The sequence below is a fragment of the Dasypus novemcinctus genome, chromosome 21 (genome assembly GCF_030445035.2).
Source record: "Dasypus novemcinctus isolate mDasNov1 chromosome 21, mDasNov1.1.hap2, whole genome shotgun sequence".
Classification (NCBI taxonomy): domain Eukaryota; kingdom Metazoa; phylum Chordata; class Mammalia; order Cingulata; family Dasypodidae; genus Dasypus; species Dasypus novemcinctus.
The window spans coordinates 43,404,411-43,418,765 of record NC_080693.1 but is presented as its reverse complement, the minus strand read 5'-3'; the positions used below and the strand labels follow the sequence as shown (position 1 = coordinate 43,418,765).

The 14,355-nt window shown below is 38.6% G+C and overlaps 1 protein-coding gene across 1 annotated transcript in view; it reads left to right on the top strand.

The window, feature by feature from the left end:
• USP32 (ubiquitin specific peptidase 32) overlaps nucleotides 1-14,355 on the top strand; it is a 274,526-nt gene that overhangs the window by 107,570 nt on the left and 152,601 nt on the right. The window lies entirely within an intron of this gene.

Genomic DNA, 14,355 nt, shown 5'->3' with positions numbered 1-14,355 from the left:
ATCCTAATTCCATTTGTCTTTTTTTAATATAGTTTCCATTTCCCTGTTCATATTTTCATTTAAATCCTTGAGCATGTTTATAATAGTTGTTTTAAACTCCTTGTTTTCCAATTTTTATCATCTGTGACGTTCTTGGATCTTTCTTTCAACTCCCCCCCCACCCGATGATTGATCATATTTTTCTGCTTCTTATGTTTTAGTAATTTTTTTGTATATGCTAGACAACATTGTAAACCTTAAATTTTGAGTACCTGAATTTTGTTGTCTTCATTTAAAGAGTATTGGGTTTTATTCTGGTAGGCAGTTTAGTTGCAGGTTAGTTAAATTCTTTTGAGATTTGTTTAAAGCTTGGTTATAGTGGGTCTAGAGTAGCTTTCCGTTTTTTTTTTTTAAAGGAGGTACAAGTGATTGAACCCAGGACCTCGTATTTGGGAAGCAAGTGCTGAACCACTTGAGCTACATCTGCTCCCCTAGCCTTCCTTTTGAGGTTTGTTTAAAGTTTGATTATATTGGGTCTTGAGTTACCTTTACTTTTTTTTTTTTTTTAAGATTTATTTATCTCCCCCCCGCTGCCCTTGTTCTCTGTTCTCTATGTTCTCATTTGCTGTTCGTTCTGTGTCTCCTTGTCTTCTCTTTAGGCAGCACTGGGGAAATGATCCTGAACCTTCTGGAGTGGGAGAGAGGCACTCAATCTCTAGCACCACCTCAGCTCCCTGGTTGGCTGCATCTCTAATTATCTCTCTCTCCTCTGTGTCTCTTTTTATTGCATTATCTTGCTGTGCCAGCTCTCTGCGTGGGCCAGCACACCACGCAGGCCAGCACTCCATGTGGGCCAGCTGGCCTTCACTAGGCGGCCCTGGGAATTGAACCCTGGATCTCCTATATGGTAGATGGGAGCCAAATCACTTGAGCCACATCTGCTTCCCTACTTTTACTCTTAAGTCTAGTTTCACTACAATACTAAAGATTGACCCTTCTGGGGTGTCTCTTCTAAGTGAGGTGTCTCTCTCCATTCTGGCTCATCTTTGGAAATTCTTCACCTTTCCAGTCCCCTGATAGTTTTTCTTCAGTATTTGGTCTTTGCTTAACCTCATGGAATTTAACTTATTAATTTGTATCTTATTATTTGTTCAGAATTTGAAGTGATGCCTTTACTGTTTTCTGGAGCTAACTGTGAGCCTAACAAGTTATTTTTATACATAATTTATAGTTAAAAGAAAAAATCACTAGCATTATGAAATACATTTGGCAGCGGACTTGGCCCAGTGGTTAGGGTGTCCGTCTACCACATGGGAGGTCCACAGTTCAAACCCCGGGCCTCCTTGACCCATGTGGAGCTGACCCATGTGCAGTGCTGATGCACGCAAGGAGTGCCCTGCCACGCAGGGGTGTCCCCGCGTAGGGGAGCCCCATGCGTAAGGAGTGCGCCCCGTAAGGAGAGCCACCCAGTGCGAAAGAAAGTGCAGCCTGCCCAGGAATGGCGCCGCACACGTGGAGAGCTGACACAACGGGATGATGCAACAAAAAGAAACACAGATTCCCGTGCTGCTGACAACAACAGAAGTGGACAAAGAAGATGGAGCAAATAGACACAGAGAACAGACAACCAGGGTGGAGGGGGGAGGGGAGAGAAATAAATAAATAAATCTTTAAAATAAAAAGAAATACATTTGAAGACAAACATTTTGTAGTAATGAACTATTCATTCAGGGACATTAAGCAAAAATATCTATTAGATATAAAAGGAAAATCCTTTATTTTATATATATGAGCAGAGTTTGCATTTAAAGTATTTGAAAATTTATGGGTTTTAAGTAGGTTTTGTACAGGTGAGTGTCAGATGTTTTCATAGTGTATATACTGTGGTTCTTTTGGTGTGCTAGAGCTTTTCTTTGCACTTCACTAACATATGGGCAGGGCTCATTTTGTGTATGCATGTTTTGTGTCTGTTATTACCTACTTTGTAGGTACATTGGTTGGTGGCATCAGGTTCTTTGGGGAAAAAAATAGTTTTTGCTTTTATAATTTGTTTCCTTTTTTTTAGTTTAAAGCAGTTTTATTCACACACCATACAGTCCATCCAAAGTGTACAATCAGTGGCTTTCAGTTTAATCTGAGTTGTATATTCATCACCACAATCAATTTTAGAACATTTTCATTTCTCCAAACATAAAAACAAAACAAAACAAAAGAGAAAAAACCCTTGCTTCTTATATCCTCCTATTACTGACCCTTAGCATTGATATAGTATCAGTTACAATTGATGAAAAAAGTATCACAATATTATTGTTAATTGTAGTCAGTAAATTGCTTTAGTTGTATTTTCCCCCTTATACCACCCTATTATTAATATTAATACCTTGTAATGGTGGTGCACATTTGTTATAATTCATGAAAGAACCACAGTCAGGGAAACGGACTTGGCCCAGTGGTTAGGGCGTCCATCTACCACATGGGAGGTCCGCGGTTCAAACCCCGGGCCTCCTTGACCCCTGTGGAGCTGGCCCATGCACAGTGCTGATTCGCGCAAGGAGTGCCGCGCCACGCAGGGGTGTTCCCCGCGTAGGGGAGCCCCAGGTGCAAGGAGTGCATCCGTAAGGAGAGCCGCCCAGCGGGAAAAGAAAAGTGCAGCTTGCCCAGGAATGGCGCCGCCCACACTTCCCGTGCTGCTGACGACAACAGAAGCGGACAAAGAAACAAGATGCAGCAAATAGACACAGAGAACAGACAACCGGGGGGCGCAGGGGGAATAAAATAAAATAAAATAAATCTTTAAAAAAAAAAAAAAAGAACCACAGTCATATCCACAACAGGGTTAACTATGTTATTCAGTCTCGTGTGTCATCCTCTAGCTTTCTTCTAGTGACATACGACCCTAAATATGTTCAACCACAGTTACACACACTATTCAGTGCTGTTAATTACCCTTACAACAATGTGCTCCCATCACTTCTATCCATTTTTGAGCCTTTACTGGCAACTATTGTAAATCCTGCACAAGTTGTCAAGGTAGATTAGTTTATGCTTTTCAAACAGGCAACCCCCCCTTCCCCAAAATAATAGCTTGAGACAGCATAAGATTATTTTTCACTCATAAATTTCTGTTGCTGAAGTAGGATGACACTTCATGTTCCTTTGTGTGTTGATTCAGCTTACAGGCAGTGCCAATTCTCTGGATCTAACTACCAATTCACAGGAAATACAGAGGACAGAAGAAACAATCATCAAAGTGCAGGCTTTCGGAAACTCCGTAGGGCAAACATATTGATTTCTTCAGCAAATAATTCAAGGAAGATGAGGGGGAGAGAGGAAGAGAACCTACTGATTAAAAGAGATTTAAGAGACTTAACCAATTACAATATATTTTAGATATGATTTGAAAAAACAGATTGCAAAAAGATTAGGTGGCAATTGGGGAAATTGAAATACTAACTAGATTTGTGATGATACTAAGGAAATTTTTTTTAGTGTAATGATGGTATTGTGGTTATGTTTTAAAAGTGAGTATCTTGAAGAGATACATAAAATATTTACAAATAAAATTAAGAATAAATGTTATAGTAGTTTAAGTAAAATAGCACGGAGTGAAGGTTTGTTACTGCTTGGGCATTCAAAGAAAAATCAATTCTTCATTACCAAATTTGTCTCTGCCAATTTTGATCTGAGGAAACTGAATTTGTTAGAAATAGCATCTATAAAGATAGCACAGAAAAATTTTCATATGGACAAAGAGTAACTGACAATGTAAATCTTCATTAAAAATGTAAATGGAGAAGTAATGATCCTTATGAAAACTATGTGAAACGAAAATGAAAATTTGAAGATATTTTATGACTTTATAGACTATTAATCAAACAGTTAAATAAATGTAGTAGAGTTTACTCAGAAAAAATATTTTCCAACGGGAAAGTCATACATTCATCAATGCTGAATTAATTCTGGTTAATAAAGTGTATTCAAGCTCTGGCGCTTGCCGCCTGCCATGACAGCAGCATGGCACACACAGGGTCCTGGAAGAGAAGACACGTGGAGCAGAGCCTCAACACATGGAATGGAATGAAACTAAGGCTCAGAGAGTTAAATGATTTGCCCGTAATCAAAATGAAAACTACCTTCGAACTCAGGTCTCCCTGACTTAAAACACTGTGGTATGAAACAGTATATATCACTTCCTACTTCCTCACAAAAAATAGTGGAATAACCTTATACCACATACCATACCCGAAAAACAGTGGAAGGAGGAAGAGCAGGTCCACATAGCAGTGACTGAACTATGACACCATACCACCTTTTCTAAACTCTGAAGACAAACACACATGTGCCTTTTTAGAAAACCTTTTAATTATATGACAAGAGGTATGTTCTGTTTATATAATACTATAGGTCTTTCTCTTTGAAAGTACAGTCTAATTTCCCTCTCTTCTAATTAATCATATTATTTGCTGGAATGATAACATTATATGAAAGGAGGCTAGTGAGATTACCACAGGCATCGATTTTATACGTTAGGTAATAGTGTGCCAAGTCTCAGTCTGTATGTTCATATTCATATCTATCACGTTTAGGAAAATATCTTAGAATTTTTTTTTAAATTTTTTAAAATAAAGAAAATTATTAGAAGGATATAAGCAAAGATCTTGCAACAAGTTATAATAATAGTTAACATTTATTAAATGCTTTTTTAAAAGTTACATCAAAATATTCTGGCTCTCCTGTGACACTCCCTCTCTATTTTCAACACTAAAAAGAAACTAGCTGAGCAGTAATGAGCATGGCAGTTAATACTGCTTAAATGTTACAGCACTGACAGTTCTAAGGTGACCACTGATTTAAAAATAGCTTTTTGGGGGGGTGGTAATTACACATTAGACGTATTAGGTATGTGTGGATTTCTGGAACATTAATAAAAGTTGGAAAATTTGTCCATCTTAGAATTCAGGAAATATGTCTGTTTTCCTGGACTTCTTTTCATCGAGGAATCTGCTCATATGAACTTTTGAATTAGGTCTTTTCAGAAGATTATTACTGTTCTAGTATTTTGGGAGTCATAGTGAGGTACCTGTGTATTATAATCAACCAAATGTACTTCAGACCAAATCTAATTTTTACAAATATTCGCAAAACTGAAAGTCATAACTTACCCAAAATTTCTTGGTTAATTTTACCCTCACTTCTTTACTCTCTTTGTATTAAAGCCACTGAAATGGTCAAAAGTAAAGGGGCTGTGAAATTAGCACCCCATTGGTGGGACCCTACCTTGGAATATATGATAACCTATTCCCCAGTGTAACAGAGTTAGATTCATTTATAATTTCCTTACATATGATTCTTCTACACAATTTATTTGTACCTGTAATTTGTACTATATCCACTAAATACATACCAGAGACTTCGATCTGTTCATATGATATTGAGCCCCGAATCTCATAGAGTTGCAGTCAACCTGCTCTCCAGTTCATTGGACTCAACCAGGACACCTAACAAAATGATGATGATGGACAACCAACATCCCAAAAAACAAAGAGTATCTACAGCTGCAACCCAAAGAGTTCCTTCCATCTGTCCCATTAGCTTTAAGTCCCCTCTCAGTCTGAAACTGAGAAGGTATCACCATACCTAAAACCTCAAGACTGAGGAATGAACAAATGTAAGAGGGGAATGCAAACATAGACCAAAGTAGACTTATTTTTTTAGTAACAGAAGAACTTGTAACATTGATATAAAGATAGTAATTACCAAAGGTTATAAGGAGAGGGTTTTTAAGAACAGTTATTTAATATGCACATATTTGTGAATTTTCTGTGTTCCTTCTGTTACTGATTTCTAGTTTCATTCCATTGTGGTCAGAGAAGATACTTTGTATGATTTCAGTCTTTTTTAATTTATGGAGACTTGTTTTGTGCCCGAACAAATGGTCTGTCTTGGAGAATGATCAATATACATTTGAAAAGAATGTTTATTCTGCTCTTGTTGTGTGCAGTATTCTATATATGACTGTCCGGTTTAGTTTGTTTCTGGAATTGTTCAGGTCCTCTATTTCTTTATTGATCTGGTTCTAGATATTGTCCATTATTAAAAGTGATGTTTTGAAGTCTTCAACTATTATTGTAGAACTGTCTCTCCCTTGTTTTTTTATTTTAAAGATTTATTTTATTTATTTCTCTCCCCTCCCCTCCCCATTGTCTGCTCTCTCTTTCCATTCTCTGTATGTTCTTCTACATCCGCTTGTATTATGAGGCGGCACTGGGGAAACTGCGTCTCTTTTTTGTTGCGTCATCTTGCTGCCTCATCTCTGTGTGTGTGTGGTGCCACTCCTGGGCTTTTTCACGTGGGCTGGCTCTCCTTGCTGGGTGCACTTACTGCACGTGGGGCTCCCCTTGCGGGGGCACCCCTACGTAACATGTCATTCCTTGGGCGCAGCAGTGCTGCGCATGGGCCAGTTCACCACACGGGCCTTGAGGCCCTGGGTATTGAACCCTGGACCCTCCATATGGTAGGCGGATGCTCTGTCAGTTGAGCCACATCGCATCCCTCCCTTCAGTTTTGTCAATGCTAGCTTCGTGTATTTTGGGGCTCTCTGATTATTAGTTGCATATAAGTTTATAAATACCATCTTTTTGGTGGACTGACCCTTTCAAAAATATATAGTGTCCTTTTCTCTTGTAATAGAGTTAGACTTAGAGTCTATTTTGTCAATATGAGTATAGCTATTTCAGCTCTCCTTTACTATTTGAATAAAATATTTTTTCCATCTTTTCATTTTCAACCTATTTGTGACTGCCTCTAAGGTGAATCTCTTTTAAACACCATATACTTAGATCTTTTTTAATCTGTTCTGCCAATCAGAGCCTCTTGATCAATGAATTTAGTGCAGTTACATTCAAAGTTATTATTGGTAAGATAAGTTATTTCTGTCATTTGTCTCTTGTACTTTTTAATATTTTGTTGTCTCATTCCTCCATTGCTGCTTTCTTTTGTGCATAATTGATCATTTGTAGTGACAGTGTGATCTTTTCATTTCCTTTTCTGTGTCTTTTTTAGATACTTTCATTTTGTTTTTCATGTGTTTGTATTTAACATTCTAAGTCTGTAATAATATAGTTTGAATTGATAGCAACTTAACTTCAATAGCATACACAGTCTCTGCTTCTGTAGTCCTCTGACCCTCCTTTTTATGTTTTTGTCACTGGTTACCTCTTTGTATTTCGTGTGCCCAAGAATATAGACCTGTGTTTACTTTTTATGCACTTCTACTTTAGATCTTGTAAGAAAAAAAAATGTAGTTCCACATACCAAGAGTACAATAATACTGACATTTGTATTTACCCGTGTAGTTATCTTTACCAGACATCTTTATTTCTTCATACTACTCCAAGCTACTGCCTGTTTCCTTTCCTTTCTACCTGAAGTATTTTAGCATTTCTTGTGGGACTAGTCTAGTGGTGAACTCTCTCAGCTTTTGCTTATCTGGGAATATCTTAATTTCTCCCTTATTTTTGAAGTAACTTTTGCCAGCTATAGAGTTCCTGGTTCACTATTTTTTTTTCTTTCTTTCAACTCTTTAAATATTTTGTCCCACTGCCTTCTGGCCTCCATGGCTTCTTTTTTGTTTGTTTTTGTTTTTGTTTTTAAAAGATTTATTTATTTATTTATTTATTTCCCCTCCCACCCTGGTTGTCTGTTCTCTGTGTCTATTTTCTACGTCGTCTTTGTCTGCTTCTGTTGTCGTCAGCGGCATGGGAATCTGTGTGTTTCTTTTCGTTTCGTCATCTTGTTGTGTCAGCTCTCCGTAGGGGTGGTGCCATTCCTGGGCAGGCTGCACTTTCTTTCGCGCTGGGCGGCTCTCCTTACAGGGCACACTCCCTGAGTGTGGGGCTCCCCTACGCGGGGGACACCCCTGCGTGGCAGGGCACTCCTTGCGCGCATCAGCACTGCACCTGGGCCAGCTCCACATGGGTCAAGGAGGCCCGGGGTTTGAACCGCGGACCTCCCATGTGGTAGATGGACGCCCTAACCACTGGGCCAAGTCTGCCGCCCTCCATGGCTTCTGATGTGAAGTCAGCATTTAATCTTACTCAGAATCCCTTCTGTGTGATGATTATTTTCTCTCTTGATGCTTTTAGGATTCTCTCTTTGTCTTTGGTCTTCCATAGTTAAATTTAAGTGTATTTCTGTTGTGTTCTCTTTGAGATGATCCTATTTGGAGTTCTTCAAGCTTCTCAGATTTTTATATTCATGTCTTTCATCAAATTAGAAGTTTTCAGCCATTGTTTCTTCAAATATTCTTTCTTCCCTTTTTCTTTCTGTGCTCCTTCTGGAACTCCTGTAATGCACATGATCATATGTTTCATGATGCCCCACAGGTCCCTTAGTTTCAGATCCCTTTTTAAAAAAAATTTATTGAAATATATCACTCATACGTAAACATACATAAACAATTAATGCATACTAGTTGTGAACTAACAAAACAAACATTTTACATCAAACAAACATATAACATTCTCACCCTACTACCAATAACTTGCATTGTTTTTAAACTTTTCTAATAATTAAAGAGCATTTTCACAATATTGCTATTAAAGTATTTTTCCCCTAATCAATCCTATTATCTTTATATCATTTATATATGAACATACATAAACAAGTATATAGTAAAAGTTGTGAACTTAGAAAGCAAACATGCATAACCTCATACAGGGGTCCCATACGTTAACCTTCCACCAATACTTTGTATTGTCATGAGATATTTGTAACAAATTATGAAAGAATATTGTCAAAATCTTATGACTAATCGTAGTCCTTATCTTACATTTGGTGTGTTTTTCCCCAAATCCACCCTATTATTATTTTTTAAATATATTTTTTTAATGACAGAAGTTGTAAACTTATAAAATAATCATTTACATGTGCAGAATTCCCAAACAGCACCCTTCCATCAACACACCACAATGTGGTGTGTCATTTGCTACAGATAAAATAATATCATCTGATTGTTACCATGTTCATAGTGTACATTTGGCTCACATTTTCCATGCTGTCTCAGTATCAACACAGTACATCTTTAATAACATAGATGCAAGAATATTATATTATTACTACTAACCACAGTCCCTAGGTCACTCCAGCTGTATTTTCCCATGCTTCTCCACATTCCCAACACCTGGCAGTAGTGATATACATTTGTTCTAGGTAACACAGGACATGCTTGCATCTGTACCATCAACCACAATTCTCATCCACCTCTTGGTTTACTGTGCTGTCCATTTCCTAGACTATTCTATTGCATTCTGTCAATTGGCATTTACATAACTAGACTACCATTTTCAGTCATATCCCCATTTATAAACTGGCTGTTACTCACTGTGTGTTACCATCCACTCTATACATTTCCATACTTTTACAGTAAAGCTAATTAAAATTTCTACATACATTAAACATCAAGAGTCCATCTCAGTCCTCCTCTTACCTCCTTTTAAGAATCCACCACCTACCACCAGGTCTTGAAGATATTTTCCTATACTTTCTTCTAGAAGTTTTATAGTTCTTGCTTTTATTTTTAGTTTTTTGATCCATTTTGAGTTAATTTTTGGATAAGGTATGAGAATAGGCGTCCTCTTTCCTTCTTTCAGCTATGGATGTCCAATTCTTTCAGCACCTTTTGTTGAATGGATTGTTCTGCCCGAGCTGTGTGAGTTTGACAGGCTAGTCAAAAATCACTTGACCATATGTGTGAGGGTCTGTTTCTGAACCATAAATTTGGTTCCATTGATCTATTTTGTCTGTCTTTAGGCCAGTACCATGCTGTTTTTACCACTATAGGTAGGTATTATGACTTAAAGTCTGGAGATGAGGGTTCACTTGTCCTTTTTATGATGTTTCTGGCTATTCAGGACTCCTTGCCCTTCCAAATAAATTTAATGATCATGTTTTCAAATTTTTCTTTAATGCTAGTGGAAGTTTTATCGGGATTGCAGTAAATCTGTATATCAATTTGAGTAGAATTGACATCTTGATGATATTTAGTCTTCTAATCCATGAGGATGGAATGTTCTTCCAGTTATTTAGGGCTTTTTTGATTTGTTTTAACATTGAATTGCAGTTTTCTGAATACACGTGTTTTACATCATTGGTTAAGTTTATTCCTGACTATTTGAGTTTTATCTGTCATATTTTATTTTCACCAATTTAGTTACTTTTATTGATATAATCTTCATTTCTAGACTCTCTTCCAGGCCCCTCTCTCCTGTCTTTTCTTTTCAGGCTCTAGCACACCCTTTAGTATTTCCTGAAAATCTGATCTCTTGCTTAGAAATTTTCTCAGTTTCTTTTTATCTTTGAATATTCTAATCTCACCCTCATTTTTGAAAGATGGTCTTGCTGGATATAAGATTCTTGGCTGGAAGTTTTTCTCTTGTAGTATCTTAAATATATCAGATCTCTGTCTTCTTGCCTTCATGGTTTCTGGTGAGAAATCAGCACTTAATCTTATTGGATATCCTTTATATGTTATGCATTGCTTTTCTCTTGCTGCTTTCAGAAATTCTCTCTTTGCCTTTGGCCTTTGACATTCTGATGAGTATGTGTCTTGGAGTTGGTCTATTTGGATTTTTTTCGGGTGGGAGTATGTTGTGCTTTTTGGATATGGATATCTATGTCCTTCAATAGGGTTGGGAAATTTTCGACCATTATTTCTTCAAATATTCCTTCTGCCCCTTTTCCCTTCCCTTCTCCTTCTGGGACACCCATGACATGTATGTTTGCACGACTTTTGCTGTCATTTAGTTCCCTGAGACCTTGTTCGATTTTTTCCATTCTTTTCTTCATCTGTTCTTTTGTATGTTCACTTTCAGAGGCCATTTCTTGAGGCTCACCAATCCCTTTCTTCTCCCTCCTCAAATCTGCTATTATATGATTCCAATGTTTTTAAAATTTCATTTATTGTGCCTTTCATTCCCATAAGTTCTGCTATTTTTCTATGTATGCTTTCAAATTCTTCTTTGTTCTCATCCAGTATCTTCTTAATATCCTTAATCTCTTTAGTCATCTCATTGAATTTATTAAGGAGATTTGATGAACGTCTATAATTAGTTGTCTCAACTCCTTTATGTCACCTGGAGGCTTATCTTGTTCCTTTAACCAAGCCATAGCTTCCTGTTTCTCAGTGTGGATTGTAATTTTTTGTTGGTGTCTTTGCATCTGGCTTACTAGCATATTTATTCCAGTTGCAGTTTTTCTCTTTAGTTGAGGGGTTCCTATCCTTTCTCCCTTGCTGGTTGTGCAGTAGGAACCAAGAATGTAGTTGGTACTGTAAGCTGTGGAGGCTCAAGCTGCCCTCATTGTACCAGGGACCAGTGAAGCTTCTTCCAACTTTCTCCTTTGTCAGGGGTAGGAACAGAGTCACAGCTAATGTGGAATAATCCAAGTTGTGCAGGCCTAGACTATAGTTGCCCAGAGAGACTGATGAATCTTCCCATTCCTTTTTCTCCTGCCTGGGGCGGGGATGGAGCTGCAGGTGTGAGCAACAATCTGTGCAGTACGGGTCCAAGATGACCGCAGTTGCCCTGGTAGACTTTTGATTTTCAGTCTATGCCAGCCAAAGTTCTCTGCAGTTATCTTTAAAGGCTGATGCAGGGCTCCTCAGCCTCCTCCCTGCCAGAGGTGGGGCTGCAGGCTGATGTGCATGAAAGAAACTGGTTCCTGCCGACACTGAGAGTTTCAGTCAGCCTGGCTTCCCCTTAGACTGGGTGTGGAGTCAGAATGGTGGCTACTGGCCTCTTTCCTACTTGGGCTGGTTCACACCCCAGCTGTTCCCAGGGTTATCTTTTAGCCAGCCAAGTCTACCAATCAGTAGCCGAAATCGGCAGCCAACCATCTCCTCTTCCCCTGTTTCTGGGAAATGGAGCTTCCAATTCCAGCCCTGGAATAGCTCCTGGGGTGGCTTGTGCCGCCAGAGTAGGAATAGTCACTGGCCTCCGCAGCTTGGCCGGTAATTTCCTGGAGAGGCTGGCGCAGGTCCCCGTAGTTTCCTCCCTGCTGGAGGTGGCACTGGGGCCTAGGCTAGAACTGCAATATGATCTGGATGGAAAGAAGCCGGTTCCCTACCAGCGCTGGGATTTTCAGTCTGCCCCACTTCCCCTCATGCCAGGTGTGCAGTTAAGATGGTGGCTCCCAGCCTCTTTCTGACTTGGACAGGCTCAAACTTTAGCTGTTCTCAGGATTATGGTGTAGCCCACTGAATTTACTCATCAATAGCTGAAATTGGTGCCCAGCCGTCTCTTCCTCCCCCGTTTTGGGGAAGTGGAGCTTTCAATTCCAGCCATGGAATAGCTCCGGAGGCAGCTTGTGCCTCCAGTGGAGGATGGGCTCCAGCCTCTGGGGCGTGGAGCACTCTACTTACGAGTCTTCTCTGCAGATGGGCAGTTTCCTCCTTCCATTCCTTCAAGGATGTTGCAGGATGCCCTTCTGGCTTCCTGAAGCCCCCAAACAGGTGCTTTAGCTAGCTCCAGAGAGCTCTGGGTGTTTGCTAACTGCCCTGTAGCAGGAGCTAACTTTAGGATCTTCTTACTCTGCCACCATCTTACTAGTTCTGTCTCTGCTCACTTTTAAAAATTCTTTTTCCTTTCTACCACTCAGACTGAATGATTTCAGTTATTCCATATTTTAGTTAACTGATTCTTTCTTCTGCTATCCATATCTGATGTTGAACCCCTCTTATGTATTTTTAAATTTCTGATACTATATTTTTCATCTCCAGAATTCTTGTGTGGTTCTTCTTTAAAGTTTCTATTTGCTCTGTTTATCCTCTTATCATTTTTCTGATTTCCTTAAGTTCTATATTCATATTTTCCTTTAGCACTTGAAATTTTTTAGGTAAGTTGTCTTTGATTATTCCAGTGCCTGGGATTCTTTTGTTTTATTATTTCTCTTTGAATGGGCCATCTCTTTCTGTCTTTTTCTGCATCTTGTAATCTTTTGTTTTAGATTGGACCTTTGAACATTTTAATGTGCTGTCTGGAAGTCATATTCTCCCTCTTCCAGGGTTTTGGTATACACTGGCTCTGTTTGAGGGTCTTCTTCAACATCTAGCCCAGTTTATGCTGAAACTAAATCAATCTATAGTGAACAGCTATGTCTTTTTTTAAAAAATCAATTTTATTGATACAGATTAAGAAAGTATACAATCCATCCAAAGCCAGTGGTATTTGGTATAATCACATAGTTGTGCATTCACCATTTCAATCATTATTGGTTTTTTTTTCAGGGCTTTTGGAGCATGCATCTTGCCCTGGCCATGCATTGTAACTTTCAAGAATTCCCTAGTATGTGTGACTCCAAAAAAAAAAAAAAAAAAAAAATAGTTACACTCCTCAGCTTTTCTTTCAGTGCCTCTGGCTGTGGTCTTTTTCTCAGTCACAGTCTTTCTTCCATATTGGCTTTACTATACTACTTTGCTCCACTTTCTGCCCTAGCTCTCCTCCACTGCACATGTCCCCTTTCTGTGCCTCTTTTCCACCCCAAGTAAAGTGTGGATTAGGCAACCCAGACACACACCTTGAGCCTATCTTCCACAGAGCCAGTCGAGACTGTTGTACAGTATTTTCATTTAGGTGTGCCAACAGTTAGGCCTCATGGATCCTCACTTGAATGCATATGGGCTAAGTCACTGCTGTGGGTTGCACAAGTTGTTACACAGAACCATGGAAGGAGGAGGGACTGGACAAGTAGTCATCCTACTGTTCTTAGGTTTTCTTTTTCCAATTCAGGATTCATTGAGTTCTTGTCAATCCTCAGTTGATTTCTAATGTTTTGGGATAGTGGATTCTGAAATATTCTGCCTGTTTTTGCTGTTTATTAGGGGGTTGTTTTCCCAAGGGCATCTTATTCTGCCATCTTGCTGATGTCAGTCAGTATAAGCACTGTAAAGTGTGATCTTCATGTTCTCTTCAAGGGAGGTATTATCTGGTCCTATCTTTCTTTGCTAGTTTTTGCTCTGTTGAGCTACCAATGGTACTAGACATATACGGTTTTTGACATCATCTACCAGAGTGTTATTAAATGTATTTATGAATATCATTTAATTAATAAATATTTTCAGATTTTATATCAACCAAACATTTAATTTCTTGAAGTAGTCTTTAAAGTTATGAATTTTATTAGTAAAATTCTTCATGGCAGATAATAGGCACTCAGTAAAGAATTGTTGAATGAATAAATGAATGACTGAATTCATGTGATAGCTGTTGCTGTCCTTTTCCTTTGCATAGCTTTTTTTCTTTATTTCTGATTACTCTGTTGCTATAGTGCTTACTCATTTTTTAGAATGTAAGAAAAAAATCTTTGGGGTCTCTGTAAAAT